The following is a 20,866-nucleotide window of genomic DNA, read 5'->3' as shown; positions in this document are numbered from 1 at the left end:
CATTCCCTCTTGCTGCATCTGTCTACAATGCCGTGCCAGTGTACATTTGCTTTTAAACGTTTCATTCCGCAATATTACTTATTTCGAAAGAAAATAACGTTGGGGCGGATTTGCATCTGCCTTGATACTGATCATCTCTCTTAATGACTTTAAGTAACATTAGCGGCTGGGTGTTGAGGACTTCGGCCGCCTTTTTTAAAGCTGTAGTGTATGTAGACTAGTAAGTCGAGTAATTTTCGCATCACTTCAGTGGCATAACGAGGCAGTGACACATGGGGCTCATGCCCTCCCTTCCACTCGTAATATCGCTTAATATTTTAGGCCGGACGTAGGGAGCATTCAATGACACTTGACGACATTTGAATGCGCCATCTACACTTCATATGAGCGACTCCTCCCCACCCACGCCTCCAAAAAAAATTCCGCTTATGCCCCTGTGTCACTTGCCTCACCTCCATGCTGAACGAATTATTTCTTTAAGGGCACCATCAAACGAGCACTTTGCATTTGGACAGAACAATTTTAGGAGAAATGATACAAATCTTTCACGTTTATTTGGGGATGGAAAACCTTCGCAAAATGAATATTGTGAAGAACAGGCATAATGCTGCAGGTTCACTTTAGCATATTCTTTATTCTACATCAAGGAATTTGTATGCCCTGTGAAAACTTGGCGAGTCATTCAAGCCACATTTTGATATCAGAATTCCTGTTCTAAGTACCACCAGAGTGTGTCTGGTGTGTTCTGATGTGATTTGGAGAATACACCAGAACACACTGGTGTGTTGTGGTGTACACATCAGCCTAGTGCGCTGTGTTCCGTGGGAACTGCGAACCATTCTGGTGTGTCCTGGTGGGAGGTGCTGTGTTGCAAAGACCACACGGTTGTGGTTTGTTCTCGTTGAATGTGTTCTGCTGGACTCAAGAACTATGTTTTGTGCTTGGGGCTTGGACTAAGAGTTTCCTTCAACTGAATGCCCTCGAAATCATACTCTCTAATATTTTCCTCAACCATACTCGCTTGTACCAAAACTCACCAAATGATTATTCTGGCTCGTGGCTTGATAATTGTCAATGAGTTCACTCATGAGTACGCTAACTTATAATTAGCTTTTACAACCACGGTGTCAATGCTCTTTATTTTTTTGCATTTAGTGGTACACTCACAAATAACACTGAAACCAGGAAGCACACATAAAAATTTGCTTTCGTTTAAAAAATTTTGTTGCCCTGGAGAGCACGCTAGGCCCTTGACAAACAAATACCAAAGTCACCTTGGCCCATGCAGCTTATTGAAGCACCGCCGTAACATGGCAAGCACATTGTTATGCTTCTTGAAGTAATATTTCTAAATATTGTCGCATACCTGCATTGCTTTCTAAGTTTTGTTAACATGCCCGCATCCGTAAGACAACCCCTACAATAGAGCTTATCACATCAAGATAGAACAATAAACTTATTTGCAAACTCTGAGTCTGTGTGCAACCAAAACCAAAAATTTACTTTTTGAACAACTGCATGTTTATTCACCTTTCACTGCTTACGTGCAACACGTTCAACCTACAGCAATACACTCGGTGCTCGTTGCTATTCTCTTGTGACTTAGACATATGCCACACTCTTTACGTGTCACAGTGTTACCACCATCTTGATATTGAAACCAAAAATATTTTAGGAAGCCATAATAAAATATACACTGCACTACGAAAAACTAGAAATTTTTGGCGCTTCAACTTTTTTAAAGCACCATTACAAAAACTGTCGAAATTTGTACTGCTCCGTCAATGCTAATATTTGCTATAATTAGTGCCCTCCTTAGTCCATTTGACCTCGTACCTTTCAATATCAGTTATCAGTGGCGATTCAGTGATCACATTTTTATTGAACGGCAACTCACATGAGATAACTTTCTATCAAAATAACGAGCTGTGAAAGAGATTGTCGACTGAAGCCAAAGCAACCCACACCGCATTGGTCTAGTGGGTAAGGTACTTGGCTGCTGACCCGCAGGTCGTGGAATCAAATTCCAGCTGCGGCGGCTGCATTTTTGATGGAGGCGGAAATGTTGTAGGCCCGTGTGCTCAGATTTGGGTGCACGGCAAAGATCCCCAGGTAGTCAAAACTTCTAGAGCCCTCCACTACAGCGTCTCTCATAATCTTGTGGTGGTTTTGGGACGTTAAACGCCACATATCAATCAATGAATCACTTTCGTAATTTAAGCCTCTGATCAACAAGTATTTACATGGAGCATAAGCTGCCATGTACTGCATGACTGCATGTACTGCATGGTGAGTAAGTTTGCTGACCTATTTATATCCCTCTCTGGTATGCCATAATATTTTGCACAAACCACATATTCATGTGACACAACACAGCAAGCCTGGCCGGGTGATTTTCACAACATAGAGAACATAAGACAGTCCTACAATTAACAGGGAACACAGTCTGTACACATTGTGGAACTGATGACCAAAAAAGGCACAGAAACCAAAGCCATGCATTAGTGTGTATACTTGATTTCAGAATAAATAGTTGTTCACGCTAACACGAAGTTTTTCTACAGCAAATGATATGTACAAGATACTACTTATGTTGTCGTATATCGTCATTGTCCAACAGACACTAATAGTAACAAAATAACTCCAAAGTTCAACAGAACGCTGTGTAAACTAGGTACTTGAATATGAGAGCAGCTACAATCTGCATTGCATTGTACTGTTTGGTAGCCTTCTCATAGCAATAAACACAAAACTAGATTTAAAGTGGTCATTAGTATCCAGCTCGTGTGCATGTCTGGTGCACGACAAACCCATATCTGCATATATGCCCGAAGGACAACTTCCATAGCATCCTAGTTCCAATGACAGCATTTGAAATGGTGTTCACTGGTGCATCACATTCCGCAATGAGAAAAGTCACACAATCAATGTAAGATGTATTGGTTCCTATCTCTATGTGAAGATTTGACTTCCATGAGCACAAGCTCCTACTTACTGCAATGTTATTAGGTGCTGCAGATTACAATTAGAATAATTTTAAAAATTTCATCCACCTCTACGGCGCTTCAAAGGCTTGCCCCAACTTTAAAAGTAGCACAAATGAGATGGCTTAGAGTTTGTGAATTCAGCATTCAAAGGTAATGACGCAAAAGTTACCAGTTTCTTTTTTAGCATCAAATGCAAGGCCAACCCTTCAAGGGCCCTTGATAGTGGACTAGTAAGTATCAGTGCACCTTTAAAAACTGAGTACACGTAAGTACCTAGACACTATGACATGATACAATCTTTTCCTCACATCCTCACACAAGCTATAGATATCGACACGTTTTCATGGTTGGCTCTGTTCGCGAAGTACAAGCAGCGTTTTTGTTTGTTTTGGATCCTGATATTATCAACACTGCTCATACTGGTGCACAGGGCCTATAGGGTATACACCACAAGGTGCACCAAGCTAAAATAGTATTGTCTATCTTTTCCATGTTTCACACTAGCTCATAGTCATCGGCGTGGAAAGGACATTTGTATGGTAGAATTATGTAAGCTCTTTGAAATGGTGTGTGTGCCCCTTTCAATGAATGTAAAAAGTTTTTTTAACTATTGCATTATGCAGCTTCAGCAAGCCATCCACCTGTGTCCATTGCAGTCTAGTTTTTAAAACAAAATCAACAACTAGCACACATCTTGCAGTCAGCTTAGAGAAGGGCCAGAATGCATTACTGCTGAGTTCCTTAATATAAAAACGAAGATCAGCATCAATTACTAGAGCATCCTCAGGAGCTTTTCGACTACTTTTTGAATCACCATGAACTTCGCCGATTGTTAAAAAGAACAAAAACATCCTATAGACTTCTTTTAACTTTGAGCCCAACAATGCCCTCAGCTAGGTTATTTCAACTTACTGGCACTGAAAAGAAGAAAAACAACACAGCAGTTAGACAATATTAAGATTTTATTCATTCAAAAGCTATATAATGAAGTGTAAGCACATAAGTGACTTTGTCGAAAAAGCAAAAAACGACTTCAGAGCGACATGACAAAGTTACCTGTTACCTAGAAGCTTAAACTCAGGACAACGGCAGCTGTCGAATGTTGTCGGTATGAAGGCAGCAGTACACACTGAACCTGGCTTGATACATGCTCTAAAAATTAAGCATATTTGTTTTTTTACCCCTTCCATGTATAGCATGTTAGTAAACAGTACATACTATTCAAACTTCGTACTACTCACTGGTCCCTTGTAGCAACTCAACAATGAGCAATGTATTCTTGTATTCTGCAACAAAGCATTCTAGCAAGGGAAACGAGCCAGGAATCAGGTCTTGTAATAGTCCATTTGGTCGACAGCCACTTTTGCATTTAAAATAGCTCTCATAGTATTTCTACTTGAATTGCACTCACAGCTTGACAGCGGATGTGAAACTGAAAATGACGGCAGCAAATTGATGTGGTGATAAAGAGATCACAGAAACTGTAATACCAGACAAGTCATGAGAACATGCCATTCATCGTTCTGGTAATAAAAGAGCATTATTGGGTTTATCCACACAATTTACTCTATTAATGTCTTTCTCAAGCTCCGAAGCATCTGAAAAACTATGAACACCGAACGAAAAGAATGGCGTTCCAGCACAGGTCATTTAATAGTCTTTAAAAGGATTTCTTATTGGGTTATTTTTGTTACGTTGAACTTACACACTAGCCTAAACAGAAGCATTCCATGCAAAAAATCTTTCCCATTTCAGCTCGCACTATTCAGCATTATTTACTTCAATATTTCATAAATAAAATACATCGAAAGCTTCATATATGGGCTGCAGAGTTACGGGTTATTCCTATTATTACACTACTTCATCCCCCCCCCTGCTCTTCCCGCCGGGTGCCCAGCTGTTGCAAAGATGTGAAACAGTTGACTACGTCGCCCTGCGGAGGAAAGCTGTCATTTACGGCCAATAAAGCGGTTTCCTCAAATGAGTGCGAACCTAACGACTTCATTTGTGAATCGCGAATGACATATGACAATAGTAACTTCAAAATAGAACCTACCTAAGAGGCATCTAATGTAGCAGACGATTCTTTCCTGACTCCGCAAATTCCACTGAGGAATTAGGAGGATGAGTCGGTATGCACCTGTGATTCTGACTGGCCAGCACCCCCACGGGCGTGGGCACGTCATTTCAACAGGTGCAGATGCAACAACGAATACCAACCGCGCCCGCACGCACGCACGTTCGTACGAAAACACATACACACCCACCATGCTATACCCGACAAATATCAGTATGTCGCCGTACGATCGTACAAGTGTTGTTACTGCGCTAACGTACCATCTTGTAGCGATGGCTGAGTGTGTTGGCGCGCTGCTGCCGAATACGCGATTCTGCATGTCGCAAGCTCGAGTCCTAGATGCAAGAGCTTTCTTAAAGTTTTTTGCTTCTTATTTGATGTCACATTGCCAGAGAATTAACCGGACTGTTTCAAGTAATTTGCTGTTTTTTTTTAATTTTACAAGATAGTTAGGCGGAAGGCTGAAGCTTTACTTAAAAAGCGCAACACGCACGTCAATATTGCGTTTCCTGCTGGTTCCTCATCTGTGTGAGGCACCAGCGTGATCTTGCTGGCTTAATCTACTACCAGGAGAAATAGACACAAGCCCAAGAAAAAGAAATAGTGGCAATTGTCAGGGCTCTAATAAAAAAAACTACCTAGCCATGGCATCGTTTTAAACCAAACTGAAGATACAAAAATTGTGAAACATAATAATATAGTCATAGTGTTTTCATGCTTGCTACGGCTGTATTTATGGCATGAAGTCCCAGGTTTTTTTTTTTTCATCAAAACAACAAAGTTGATAGAGCGAGAGTATTTATTGCTTGTATACTTTTCCTTAGCGGTGCAACATTCACTTTTACGGCCTTGTAAGCAACACTGACGTATTTTTTTTAATGGCTTGCACGAAGAGGCTATAAGTGCAGAGAGCGTTTGGTGGTAGTGGCCAACTTAGTGCGGCGATGATTAAGTCGCAAAGACGTTGGCGACTTCACCCCTGCGAACGCCAACATCGCTTACAGGAAGCACCACTGAGATGACCAAAAACTGCCGCTACGACCCCGTACTTCTGCATACGACAGGTGAAGTAAAATTCCTAGTTCCTCGTAACAATGCCCTTGTACTGTGTGCGTATGTTTAATATCTTTTTTCGCTAGCCCCGTCAACCTCCCCCCCCCTTCTTGCAATGTGCTCAACCACGTCGTGCTTAGCCGACTAGGTCATGTCGCAGAGCGCCTGCTGACCGCTAGCTACATGTAACCTGCGTAAAGAATACCGTACCCAAAGCTTGAAGTGTGCCCCGCCGCGATTGTCTAGTGGCTAAGATACTCGGTTGCTGACCCGCAGGTCACGAGATCGAATCTCGGCAGTGGCGGCTGCATTTTTGATGGAGCGGAAATGTTGTAGGGTCGTGTGCTCAGATTCGGGTGCAGGTTGAAGAGCCCCAGGCGGTCAAAATTTCCGTAGCCCTCCCCCACGGCGTCTCTCATAATTTATGGTGGTTTTGAGACGTTAAACCCCACATATCAAACGAATCAAACCTTGCGGGTGTAGCTTTTTGAGCGTCATGTAAAGGGCCCCGCGGGAGGTTCGCGCAGGACGCACGTGCAACGCAAACGCGAAGCTTTGCATGTGCTGTTCTAAAACTGCATATTCAAAAGTTTTTGCTTTCGCCAAGCTGCTGCAGATGCTAGAGAGGTACGTCAGTGAATGCTGTGCTTTGCTCAGAGTGCAAAACAATGAAACCACGATTTGCGAAGACGTCTTTTAATCGGAGTGAACCTACAATAGTATTCAGCTGACTAGTCCAATACTGCAATAATTGGTCATGTGTTTAGTCCTAAATGAGTAGAACGTGATAGGTGCGAGTGACTGATTATTATTATTATTATTCACAAGTACTGGAGCCCAATGCAGGCTATAACAGGAGTTGGGTACGTAAGTGGAATAGAAAAAAATGACAATAACGTCACAAGTTTTTCAACAGAACAAATATCGTCACACCCTAAGGATAACGGGATACAGAAAGAAAGAAATAAACAATATAGCTCATTCTATCAACTATGATACTCAGAAATAAAACTGTATCTGGGCATTTTAATACACAAGTAGCATTGATATATGGCACAGGGAAAAGCGCCAGTGACAGAAGAGAAGGAAGAGTATTGTTGCTGCTCGCGCTCGCTTCGCTTGACAGCTGGTCGGCTTTATCTCTGTGTTTCTCCCGATAAAAGTGTCTTCGGCTAACTGCTAAAGGCGAACTAACAAGAGGTGGAGGTGCTGCGTCTATTTGCCGTTCGGAAACCCCGCAACCGAACTCCACCTTCACCGTCAACGATGTCCACCAAAGTTTCACAGCAGACCATTCCTACAACCCCACCTGCCCGCTTTCCCGGCGTTCCGAGAGAGCGAGACCCAGTCATGTTCCACGGCACCGATGAGCAAGGTTTCGAGGACTGGCTCTCTTCATACGAGAGAGTAAGCGTCTATAATAAGTGGGACGAAAACGATAAACTTGGCCACGTCCACTTTTGTCTCAGAGGAGTAGCGGAGCTCTTGTGCACATGCAAAAATGGCCTTAAAGGTAGTGCCTACATCTAGTTGGAAAAGCATGAGCGTACACGAAGTCTCTATTATTGAGTAGCCGACATCTGTGCTTCAATGGGCTGCATCACAGTGCTCACGCTTCAGGAAAAGCTTAAAACAGGCATGTGACCTGCGAAGCCCGATACCTACCAGCATATAGGATCCTTTAGTACCACTCATACACTATATATCGGCGTGTGAAGATAAATATTACTTCAAAAGTTTGTTCGTGAACAGTTCTTGTCTGCTAGTGAAGTGTTTCAAGCTCAAAAGCGCAAGCTGCCCTGTGTGTCGACACCAACCCTGTTTATGTGTTTCTTGTGTCACTCATCATGGATGACTCACTTTTAGATGCTATCATCATTGCCTGATCACCATTGCCTAACCTAAACAATATGAATAGCGCATACCAGTAAAAAAAAGATATCAGGACTCTCACCGTCACAGCCATGTCACTTTGAGGGTATATTTGATGCCATGATTAGTAAGTCCGTAAAGTACTCCAAGTTGACCATGCATACTAATTTCAAAGTTTTGTAGCGGAAGCTACATTGGCTATATCAACGCCGTTTTGCTGCATTCGGTGGTTTCAACACATACCACCTAATCTGTCATGCGACAGTGGAGAAGCAAACCGGGTTTCGACTGTTTTTAGAATTGAAAGTCAACAATGTGTGTGCATTTGCAATTCTATTGTGCTGTTCAGACTTAACAGAGGAGGGGCTGGCATCGCATCGTAAATCTAGAAGTGCCGGCTTGGTCGGAATCGCGTGAGTCGGAGCCATGGGCTTAAAAGAGCCATGGACATCGTAACTAAACCAAAAAGAGCCAGTGAGCTAATTACACAGACGATGAATTAGCCACATGCCTCCAGAAGCATAGCCTTGCAGTGAACCAAGGTTAAAACAATAGACACACTTAGTAGGCACATCAAGCACGTCTTTGAATGCACTCTACCAGCCAATTCTTATGCCCTATACAAAGAAAAACGAATGGTGGGCATGGTGTAAAGCAGCACCCATCATTATCGTGGATTAATGTAGTGGGTGAGTGCTGGAAAACGTCCACCATGGCGCATGGTGGGATATGGCGCATGGCGGCTGCAGTGCCGGCAACGCATGAGCGCGAAATGGCGTCCGTATCAGCATGAAGAACTGCCGAAAAAATAAAGAATTTTATATAAATAAAGATGTAAAAAACACCTGTCCTGTAAAAAAAGCTACCACAGAGGATCGAACGTGCAACCTATGGATTCCCACTTCGGGACACTAATCCCTGCGCGCTACCAACACGACTTATCTTGTGCGTTAAATATCTAGTTGACACACAAACTTACGGTTAAACTTCAGTTTTCTTTGTCGTGTACTCGGCATAGACAAGATCTGCACCTGCTACTAAACTTTGCATATTTATTAAACACACGCAACTGCTGCCAATAACAATTGCCACTGCAATAATGCCACCAGCGCTATGTTTTTTCTTTGCAATTCACAAATATCCGTTTCGCGATCGTTCCAAAGGGCGACATCTGCTCACGATTTATGACGCCTCTAGGCTGATTCAATAGATACACCCACCTAAGTATTGGGACGCTTTTCGCACAACGTAGAGGGCAGTCGTGCCAGTGCACTGCTGTAGCTCTTCCCTATAGCAACAACTACATAACAGCTTGGCCAAAACGAATGCTGTGTGCCGGAAATATTACGCTATCATATTGGTTTTCCAAGCATACAAATTTTCAAGTCTGTGTTCTTGCATAAATGCTAGAGAAGTGCCAGCGAGTGGGACCGGCGACTGTCGGTGAGGGGAGACGTAAGCTCTCAGGAAGTGCTGGAATCACGTCACACCGATGTCTTTTCTTCTTGCCCGGACACCGTACACTACACAAAATGCTTTATTCAGGATAATTGATGCCCTGGCTGTGCTGTATTGTCATTCCTAATCGTCAAAATTGCGTATTCTAAAATCCAGAAACACGGATAGCAGAATTGTACGGGCTGGATTGGTAGGCTTGACCTTAGGTGGAAATCATGACAGCTCAACACGTAGTGTACAGAGATCAGCTTCACTATATAAATTACCCGCCATTAAAACCCACCCATCATCTCCTTACTGCTTCCCACCATTGTCGCAGTGGTGGGCAGAGCTTCTCAGCTTGGTACACCGTGTGGCCCACCATAATAGGTGCACCAACCATCTGCATCCCAGCAGTATCGCAATTGTGGTTAGAGCGTCCCATGATTGCTCACTATCTAGCCTCTGCTTTCCGCCATTGTTTCCACTTTAACCATCTCATGTACACCATACCACCCAGTATGTCCCGGCAAATCCACCATAATTTCCACTACTCCACACCCTATCCATCATAATTTCCATCATACCCATTGTTAATCCACTACACCCATCGTGTTTTCCAGTATCCACCATGGGAGGTTTTTCGATAGGTAGGGCAGGCTGTGGTATGGAAGCTGTTGCAGATGCTAGCTAAATTTGTCCTATAATAATAACTGTCCCTCTCGACAAACACATCCAGGCATGACTGAATTAACTCACAGTCGTTTTTTTAAGTGGCATTCCATGCCAAATCAACCGGCGTTTTTTACACCATCACGAAAAATCGCTCAAATTTTACAAATCTTTTTTAAAGTTCAAAACTTTGCCTGGTTGCCTTCAGGGCTTTGTTATCGCTCATTGACACTGGGTCACCTGGGGACACTTATCGCTATAAGTGGGGCCTTTTTTGCTAAGTCTTGGCCATGGTGGCGCTATACTAATTAAGCGGATGTGACACTACATGTGTTCTAGAGGCTTTTGCTGTTTATCTCATATAAGTAAGTTATCCAGGAAACGTTGCACATATTGTTTTCTAGTGTATGAATTTCAACTAAACCTTGTGTGATTCAGCTCTGCATTTTTTGTTTGGCCTGTGTACAGCTATTAGGTCCATCCCTTACTGTCCTCTCAAAGATATATCAGCGCAGTTCTACTGAATGTGTTTCAGTTCAATGTGTAGTTCAGAGCCAATGAAACTCAGCACATCATTTCAGTCTTCGGGATGAAGTAATCAGTGCTGTTTTGCTGTTCTATGAAATAATTATTGTTTGAGTGCGTTCAGGTTCATCTAGGTAATAATGTGGTGCCCTCAAGAACAGCCTAGAGTCGGCTGATGGGAGTTCAAGGACTTTCATTCGGTGAAGTGGTCTACAATCACAATGAGGTAGACAGAGGCCTGTAAGTCACGCAAAAGAGCTTCACGAAAAATGTTGAAATTGGTTTGCGTTGCGGCAGAAGACGGCTATGTACCTGCACAGCAGCAATTGCCTCCACAAGAAGATTCAGCGTAGAGAGGAGAATGTAGGGGCTTGCTCATTTCAGTGGGGTGTATGTTTTGTCATGCATGTGTTTTATAAACTGTTTCCAGTTTGACAAATATAGTGTCCAGTTTATAGGCACAGCAGCAAGCTTTATATCCAGCCATCGGCACACTTACCTTAAATGCTTCGACGCAGCGTCCTAACTTACTTTGACTGATGCCAGTGCTGCCAAGTATTGGGCACTGCATGTTTGCTGGGCCTTAAAGTATAGATGGAGCGAGAGTTGGTTTGAATAGTAAATTTTTGTTTCACGTCAGCCTGACTGGTGGAGTTATTTCATTCACTTGACATGTTCATTTTTGCCATGTTTGGCTCATGGCTATGTTCCACGCACCTTCATTAAATTCGTAGCCATACACTTGTCCCTGCGATGAACCATTGCATGTGACAGGTAACACACCAATTGATTTGAATATTGAAGTTGCTGCTTGAACGAAGTAATATATTCGTAAAGAAAATCAACTGCTTGCTCACAACACTTTACAGTTATTTGTTGGGGAATATTTACAAGCGCTATGGATCTGTTTTCTCAGTTTTTTCAAAACAATACTTTTATAGCAGTAGCTGCAATTTCATACTAATAAGGTGCGTGAGTTGCCGCACACCAGGATTCATTGCCGAAATAAGAGTTGGCAACGAATTTCTTGGAAGTATGAAAATATGCACGAGCGAAATGTGGCAAGAAAGGACCCGCCAAATGTGTTTTCGACTCGCCAGTTGAGCAGATGTGAACTATAAATTTAATGAAAAAATCGACCCGCGCTCCATTAATTATTTCTTGCCGTATATAAACTGTGACTAAACCTTTGCGGCGTTAGCATCGGTCTAAGCAGGTCGAGGCGCTGTGGTGGAGTAAAGCTCATGCTGTACATGCCTGATGAGGAAATGCTGAAATGCATTGCTTGTTTTCATTGTCATCAGTTGCATACAGATATATTTTGGTATTCTTAAGCTTAGTTGGCATCTACCTGTTGCATGTTCTTTGCTATTTGTAGTGGTCTGTGAAAGAAAAACCTAAACTGTTATCCATCTTTATGCTGACATTCCAGTCGTTGTTGTTTTATGTGTGAGCATTCTTTTAGTCACGGTTTGTTTGAACAATAGTTCTACTTTCAAAAGTTAGTTTCTCAACTGGTTAGGCTGTATGGGAAGCACATAGGATTCTTTGCAATTGCTATGACCTTGACTCAGCTGTCGACAAGCAGCAAAATGTTCACTGTATATTTTTGGACTTCAGAAAAGGTTTTGACGTCGTTACGCATAGTCTCTTGATTCGCAAACTTCGATATTACAAGTTGGATGATAGGGTTATTGCATGGATAGCTGAGTATCTTCGCTCAAGGCAGATGTCTGGTGCTCTGAACGGTTGTTTTTTTACATATGTTGCTATAACCTCTGGTGTACCACAGGGATCAGTGTTAGGTCCGCCTTAATATTCGTTGTTCATAAATGACATCACTTTCGGTATCAATGCATCATTTAGAATGTTTGCAGATGACTGTATAGTATATAGGGCCATAAATAGCGACCTTTACAAACAAGCACTGTAAAACGATTTAGATTTATTCGCTGCATGGTGTGACAAATGGAAAATGTCGTTGAAAGCGAAAAAAAACATCCACGTCACGTTTACCAGGAAACCCTCACACTGCAAAAATTATTACACGATTATTAACGCTAATCTTCAACATGTCACGGAATATAAATATCTAGGCCTATTTTTCACTGCTGATTTGAGACGAAATAAACATGTCACTTACGTTAGGAACAAGGCGCTGGGAACATTAGGTTTTCTGAGACGTAACTACAATAGTTCACGACGAAAACTTAGAGAGCAGCTCTAATTTAAACACGTCCGCAGTTTACTGGAATATGCGTGCGTCTGATGGAATTCATATACTAAACAACTTGTAGTAAACTTGAAAAAGTGCAGAATAGAGCAAGATTTGTCCTTGGAAATTACGACAGAATGCTTAGTGTGACAGAGAGCAGAATATCATTAAATTTGGATCTTCTTGAAAACTGTTGTCGGAACCTCAGATTATAATTTTTTCATAGCATTTATCATTCGAGAACAAAGATCATCAGGCCATTGTATTTTAAGCACCCAACTATGTTTCTCAAAGACGCAACCATCACTTGAAAATATGCGAGCTTCCTTTCGGGGGTGACGCTTTTCGCTAATCTTTCTTTGTCCGCACTATAAGAGAATGGAACACTCTGCTGCAGGAAATAGCCTCTATTGATTCAACCGATTATTTTTTCCATGCTTTATGAATGTTCCTATGTGTTTGATCACACGTACTGTACCCTCCCTGCTAAAATGCCCTATGACGAAGCAGGAACTTAATAAAAAAATAAATAAATATCTGGACTGGTGCATCTTTAGTGAGCTCAATCAACTGCTGTAGTTCAGCGATAGACATTTCTTAATGAATAGAAGTGAATCTGCGTTGTTTTCTTTTTAGAGCTGTGCGAATAGCAAAATTAGGTATGCAAAATGAATTCCACGATTAAAGAGCAAATCAAGTATTCTTAAACCTTTGTTGAATAAGTTTTGAGTACTTCGAAGTGAAATTACAAAAAAAATTGCAAAAGACTCCTAAGCACATTAATATGGAAACAGAATGTGGCATTGATATTTTTTGGGGGGCTTGGTTGATGATGTTCTGAACAGACGGTGCTCCCTTCATTTGTCATTGATGCGGCATTGCAGACCGGATTGTATTTATTTATCAACTTGGTGCAACCAGTGTGGTGTTGACAGCAGCTTACACGCAAAAAGGTTCTGCCCCCCCCTCATCAAATGTTGTGAAGGCCCTTCTGATTTGGTCGACAAACGCGCGCTCCTTTCAATTTTGGAGTTGCTGATCTGCCTTGCAGATGTCTGTGTAGAAAAAGGTTTAAAAGATCAGATAGTAGAACCATTGATATAATTTTTTAAGAACTTTTGGCCTACAACTATAAATGAAGCCTCCCCCCTTGCCATGCAGGTTTGAGCCAGCGCTTCCATGAGTCAATCTGAATACGCCCGTAGCGTAGCCCATGAAGCAGTGAAGCACATTAAAATAACGAGTGACTGTATCGGCACAGTTCATCTCCATGTCGGAAACAGCATTCTCTTGAGTCTTTGCAACTGCTACTATTTCCTGAAGCGTAGCTTCGCTGCGAAGTGAGGGTGAATTTAGGTAAGGCATAGAAAAATCTGATTGGGCCCCAGTCAATTGGACATTGACTGTCGTCTTTGGGAAGTTCTAATCATAAAACCTTCAGTGTAAAATTTTCGAATGGCAAGTGCTATCCAAAAAACATTTGAAACTTCCGTTATTTGCACACTGTTGACTTTTTTACCGTAAAAGCACAAATCTGCAACAGACATATATAAATACCTTTATCAAATCGGGCAAGTTTGTAATTAGTTGTTCTGCTCTTTCATGCCCTGCAGTCTTGCCTGAAGCCCTTTAGAAAAGGAAGCGCCACAGGTCAACCCAGAGATCAAGCTGAGACATGGACAGAAAAGAGATAAACATAGAAGTCATTTTCAAAAGTCTACTACTCTGCAAGCGTGCTGTTTTTGCCCATGGGCACGTAAAGTGGATCTTTTCATCCACAACGAATTTATTTATCTAAAAAGATGGAATTCTTGAGGACCCGTCATGCAAAAACACACCTGCCTGGCTCTTAACAAACCACGCCAGTCCGGGTTTTCCAAAAACACACCAGCCCGTGTCTTGCCAAAAGACACCAGCCCATGTCACACCAGAACACAGCCATATACACCAGATTGGCCGTATACGCCAGAAACGATGTCTAAATTCCCGCTCTGGTGCGAACGGGAAAAACACGCCAGACCTGGCCTGGTGGACATTTCGAATAGGTACCAATCAACGAAAATTTTCATCTTTTAATGACGTTTGTAACACCACTTCATGTTCGCAACATGCACATAATTAGGCTGATTCCCACTTGGCTGTTTTTCACCAGACTTGACTGCTACCAAATAAAACAATAATTGATGTATGTCCTTTATTATTTTTTCGGGTCTGTGACACATATAAGGTTTTAACGTAGATAATGATGACCCCAATGGTTCTAAAATACAGAAGGCTAATGAATTTCTGTAAGTGGAGACTTTTGTATGTGTTACATTTATGAAAGCATCGCTTTTTGGGAAGCAAACTGCGCATGTGTTGGCCAGAGAGTAATGTATCTTGTCAAATGGTTACGGTGGCGCTGACAATTTGACATGGCTACACTGGCCCATGTGCACGGTTATACTGGAACATTTGAGATATAATGTCCATGTTTTCATTGCAGGGATTCCTGTTCTAAAAAGCCAACTGCCTAGATTTGTTTACACTGGCGCTAATAAAGTACGTTTTTCCTATTTACACAGGTTTTTGCAAGCACAAAGCATAACGCTTGTGCCTAGATCAACAAAGCTGTCCATGCGCAGGCCTTCGTAATTCCATATCATGACTCGCCTTTACCCGGTTTTCTGCAGGTATTTCGTGGGTTTAAAAGACCCACTGCATGTTAACGTGTCCCATCCTTAAAAACTCTGTTTTAATGTTCTGCAAGAGTGTGCTCGACTTTCTTGTGCACATGCTTGCTTTTCTAAGACACTGAAGTGGTATGCTGTTACTATAAGTGACAGCGTTCCGAATGTTTCTATTTTCATTACATCGACCAAGTGTGCCGCGTGGGCTTGAAATGTAGCACATCCTCAACAAATATATTTGCGGAACATGTAGAAGGGAGTACAAATTCTATAGGCACGCATAGACACCGGAAGCCAACTTACAGCAACGCTTTAATTTTTTCAGAAACCACGGTGCACTTATTCCAATTTTTCTGACAGAGCAGTAATCTGTCCGGCTGTGAACGAACAAGATTTCGAACTAGTAAAAGCTTGACTCATTGTTGTGCTCGGAGACATGTGCATCAGTAAGCCATCTGTGACACTGTCGGACAAAGAATTAAAATATATGTGCATGCCTTAAGATATATTTCTTCGTTCACTGATATCATAGCTATGACTCGTCAACCGAATGAATAAATGTACTGTAGATTTTTTAAAATTTATAGCATTGCCTAAAGTTAGCACTGTTTATGTGTGTTTGCGTCTACAGTTTTGTAAAGTGGTTTACGTTAGCAACAACGACATTTCCTGAAGATCATCATTTAGCCTATGCAAAAGGTTGCTTTTAGGTAGGATTTGCATGCTTGGCTTGTGTCTACAGGTATTGCACATGTCATGATGCAGCAGCATATGAAAGAACAGTAAAATCAACAATAAATATACGCACGGGGTAAGTATCTGTTTTAACATGAGTAGACGGAGCTTGTTATTTGTTACACATATGATCTCGACTAGAACGCCAATCCGTGAAAAGGCTCGTGATAAAGTTACTCAGCTGATTGTAGAAAACAGGCGAACTTAACCTATAGTAGCTTAACCTGCCAGAAGTATTATGCCTTCTTAAAATGACGCTCACTTTCTGCCAAAGTTTTACTATTTCTGCAAAATACGCACCGTGAAGAGCGTTCATCACATCAATATTCATATGGCTTGCCAAGTAAAGTTAGACTGAACCGATCATATTCTTTCACATTTCATTTTATAGTAGACTTCAGAGAATTTAAACACTGCTGCGGTGTGTGTGATTCAAAGTTATGTATCGAATCTGGCAAGTAAAATCTCACATTTCAGTTTCTTCTTGCAGCAATGAGATGCTTCGCATATGCCCGTGGTGACAATTTACAGCGCGAGCTTGATTGAAAGAACAGCCCTGCGCTAATCGAGTCCTTCAAAATTGGAGAAGTTGACCTTCTTTCTGCCATGATAACAATGACTGCCCTCTGCTGCGAATTCGACGCTATTTTTACACGGAATACGCAGAAAACTTTTGATGTAATATCCCACTCAGATAGTGTTTAAAATGGTATGGCAAAGTCTACTTCTACGTGTGCCCACAAGTCGACTAAAAAACTATGAACTATATTTCCCTTCGATTTCATCCAATTCTTGTGTTACAAGCACTCAAGCAGTGCTCTGCCAAAGAACTCTCGTCATGTGTTAAGCGTCTGACAAGCACACTCGAGATAACTATTAATTTCCACAATGCGTAACTGAGAGTATGTGCAGCTGGTCCTCAGAGAGTGATTGCGAAAACACGAGAGTAACGGTAAAGGCTAAATGTTGGTGTTAGGGAAGCAACTGGTGGACTTAATGGTCTTCAGGAAGCAACTTGAGGGAGTAACTGTTCACCCTCCTAAGGAAGAACTAAAATAAGAGCAATAGTTCATCCCCCAGCAGTTCCTTCTTTTCGGGGAGTAATGGAAGTGGCAGGGCAAATGCTTCATCAGAGGAGGAACCCCTATACTCGGTTGCTCTCTTTGGGCTTATAGTGTATTACCGTACGCTTAAAATATGAAGCACCTACGTGTCCTGTCGGCCAATCTTGCACCAAAATATTAGTGCGCTGTTACTGCGTTTTGCTCACTTGGAAATGCAGCGGGCGTGTGCGGGAATCAAACTCATGGCTTCGATCCTAGCATAGCCACGCCTCAACGTGCTAACTTATCGGCGGGCGTTGATTGTAAGACCTGTACGTATAAACACTCAGCGCGAAAGTGCAGCATAAATCTGTTTATACTGAGCAGCGACGAGAACTCCACAGCAATAAGCTGAATAAAATACTTTCAGGGCTAACAGCACAATATTTCAAGTGTATTAGACTTGCAAGCTCAACCTTTTTCACATCACAAATGGTTGTCTCTGACTGCCTGTGCCCAATCGCACCATGTGCAGCGGTTGTTTATTTGCTGTAGTTTCAGTCTGCAAAGTCGCTTTTTTTAGAATGAGTCCAGCCATCACGTGTCTTTCAGTTAATATTAGTTTTCAGTACTGTGCGCGACAAGTTATTTTCATAGTAACGAGGATGCGGAGTACCAGCGAACTGCCTTTGCTTTTCGCAGTGCTTGCATTGGAAACGGTAGAGCTTGACGGGCAGTTTTCAAGGCTTCGTCATGTTTAAAGTTTGATAGCAGCTCACAATGAAGCAGTATCACGTGACTGCTTTTCAGGATGACGAAGGAGAAGCGCCCACTGCTAGCGAAATGCGAAATAAATGCCTCAAGGAACACGTTTTTCCGGCGCACGATCAGGAAAACCCAGGGAGTGCGGCCCATCCGAGCGACCGAAGCTTTGCCTTCTTCACGCTAGGCTCGTGAACAGCACTGCGCAAACTCGAGCCTGTGTTCCACATAGCGTCGAACAGACCATAGGCTGTCAATTATCTGACAAGCGGCGAAGCGCGTCGGTAATTATACATGTGCCACCAAATATTCAAGACTTATCACAGGTCTTCACGCAATCTCCAAAATAACCTCGAGTGTTTGCATCTTGCGTGCAGTCTTGATGGAACGATCTACAATAATCGTGACCCTTTTAGAACAGTGGGGTACAGTTATTGCTGAGCATTCCCGACAGGCTTTGTGAGCGAAGACCGAACGGCACATAAGTGTAAAGGAAAAAACGTGCGTGGCAAGAAGTAGCATCACATGTTTATCTATTGAGCACTTGTTGAATAAAGGACACACGACCGTAAATAACTTCAGTTGAATTCTTGAAACGGAACTATCTTGGGCATCTCTCTAAGCTTCATCATTCCGTATTGGCGAACCACATTCCTTACCTTAGAATATGCCAAAGTTATTTGATTGATTGATTTGTGGGGTTTAACGTCCCAAAACCACCATATGATTATGAGAGACCCCGTAGTGGAGGGATCCGGAAATTTCGACCGCCTGGGGTTCTTTAACTTGCACCCAACTCTGAGTACATGGGCCTACAACATTTCCGCCTCCATCGGAAATGCAGCCGCCACAGCCGGGATTGCGGTTCAGCAGCCGGGTACCTTAGCCATGAGAACACCGTGGCGGGGCGCGCATAGTTATTTGTTGCACAAGTGCAGCAGTATTGAACACCCTGTTGACACCTTTAGTGTTTTGTAGTCTCATGTATTGGTAGTACCTAAACCCCGCCACAGTGGTGTAGTGGTTACTGCACTCGAAAAATACAGGTTGGTTAATTGTTTGCGGCGGCTGCATTTTCGAAGGAGGCGAAATTATTTCAGGTAAGTGTGCTTAATTTTAGATGTTCGTTAAAGAACACAAGATGGCAAAAATTTTCAGAGCCTTTTACTAAGGCGCCTCTGATAATCATATCGTGGCTGTGGGAAAGTAAATCCTTGATAATATAATTACCCGTGAGTGCCTAGCCATCTTGGTACCACTCGGCCAGTTAGCCACACCCCCGAGAAGGTCAGTTAGACCAGACGACTAACAATTTTGGCTGAATAGAAGATGGTGAGACAATATTTCTAAAAAAAACGTGCATACGTACCAGTAACGCTTAAAGACGAGGGGGAATGTCGACGGGTGGTGACGACACAGAGGTTTGCTCGAAAGTGGGGCTGCTGTTCACCGTTATGAATTTCAAGCCACAATACTGCAGCGATGAAAGTAATCGTCTATACTAACAGCATTGTACCGGCGATATTAGTGGTCGCCAGGGAGCCTTGGTATTTGAGTGTGTTCGATCGCTTTCACTTAGGAAACTGATGCATCCACTGCGCTACTGCTGCAAACTATGCAACATCCGGCGTTTGTGACTAGCGAAAATGAGTGGTGCTTGTCATGCAGCTGCTATCCAAATAACACCTGCGTCAAAAGTGTAGTGGTACACAGATTTTTTTTTCGTTTCCGGTACCTTGAACAAAGCTTGTTTTTCCTCCACAGACAATATGCTGGCTTCCACAAGGTTCTGAGATACAGGTGTGCAAGCTCAGCATTGTATGCACGCACGATGCAAGCAAATAGACACCAATGTTGAAGTGACTCACCTGGGCATTAGGGTATGATGAAGACAAGGTCGGAACCAATATGGATAGGCTAGCGGAGGTAGCGGATGAGTTCTACAGATGCTTCTTCGGCAGCCAAGACAACCAGTTGATATTGTAGGAAGCAATAATAGCCAACAAAAATCCGGTATCCTGAAATAACGATAAGGAAATAACTGAAAGCCCTAAAATTAATGGAAAGAGGCAAAGCCATTAGTGGGGATAACGCAAGGGCGGACCTACTGAAAGATAGCAGAGAAATTATGTTAAAAAAAGCTGGCCACCTATCATACAAAGTGTTGCTATTAGGGGAGGGTACCAGAACCTTGAAGCACCAACATCATCTCATTTTATAACAAAGGGACATCAAGTACTTGAAGAGTTACACTACTGCCTGTTGTCCAAAAGCTATTTATAAAAATAACAGGTAATGAAATCACGACGGTATTTCACCTAACTCAACCAAAGGACCAATGAGGGTGCCGTACAAGCTACTCCACAATAGGTCGTATTTATACTGTAAGTTATGTTTTAAATAAACGTGCCGAATGCAATCAAACCCCTACACAGCCTTCATATATTACGAGAAGGCATTTGATTCAATCTAAATATCAGCAGTAATACAGGTGCTGCGGAATCAGGACATCGAGTAAGCCTCTATACACACACTGGAAGAAATCTACAGTGGATACACAACTACCTTATTTTTGCGTAAAGGAAGCGATAGAAGCCCAATAATGAAGGGTGTAATGCTACCGTCACACATGACAAATTAAATGCACTTTGAGCAAGTGTACCCAGTCGCAAGTGGTATTTGTGCGCTGTCACAAGAGAAAAATTGACGTCACTCGCTGCAAAGTATACTTGTCGGCAAGCGCGTTCGTCAACCCCACTTCGCTGCAACGATATGTGTATCCTTGGTACCAGTGGCTTGTACCTAAATAGGCTGAGGCA

The 20,866-nt window shown here is 42.4% G+C and overlaps 1 protein-coding gene across 4 annotated transcripts in view; it reads right to left on the bottom strand.

Annotated features, from left to right (window-relative positions):
* Positions 1 to 20,866, bottom strand: part of LOC119165924 (ATP-binding cassette sub-family C member 2) — a 1,429,043-nt gene that overhangs the window by 1,399,566 nt on the left and 8,611 nt on the right. The window contains exons 1-2 of one of the 4 annotated variants that reach the window (XM_075882665.1): positions 19,417 to 19,890; positions 14,396 to 14,506 (exon numbers count right to left, since the gene is read on the bottom strand). The gene's annotated coding sequence lies outside the window, so the exon portion shown is untranslated. Of the gene's footprint in view, positions 1 to 14,395; positions 14,507 to 19,416; positions 19,892 to 19,915; positions 20,066 to 20,866 lie in introns of those variants that run through there. The other 3 variants (XM_075882663.1, XM_075882666.1, XM_075882664.1) reach the window with 3 other exon arrangements.

Source organism: Rhipicephalus microplus, unplaced genomic scaffold, assembly GCF_043290135.1.
Source record: "Rhipicephalus microplus isolate Deutch F79 unplaced genomic scaffold, USDA_Rmic scaffold_13, whole genome shotgun sequence".
Lineage (NCBI taxonomy): Eukaryota > Metazoa > Arthropoda > Arachnida > Ixodida > Ixodidae > Rhipicephalus > Rhipicephalus microplus.
This window is presented reverse-complemented; position numbering and strand designations above follow the sequence as displayed.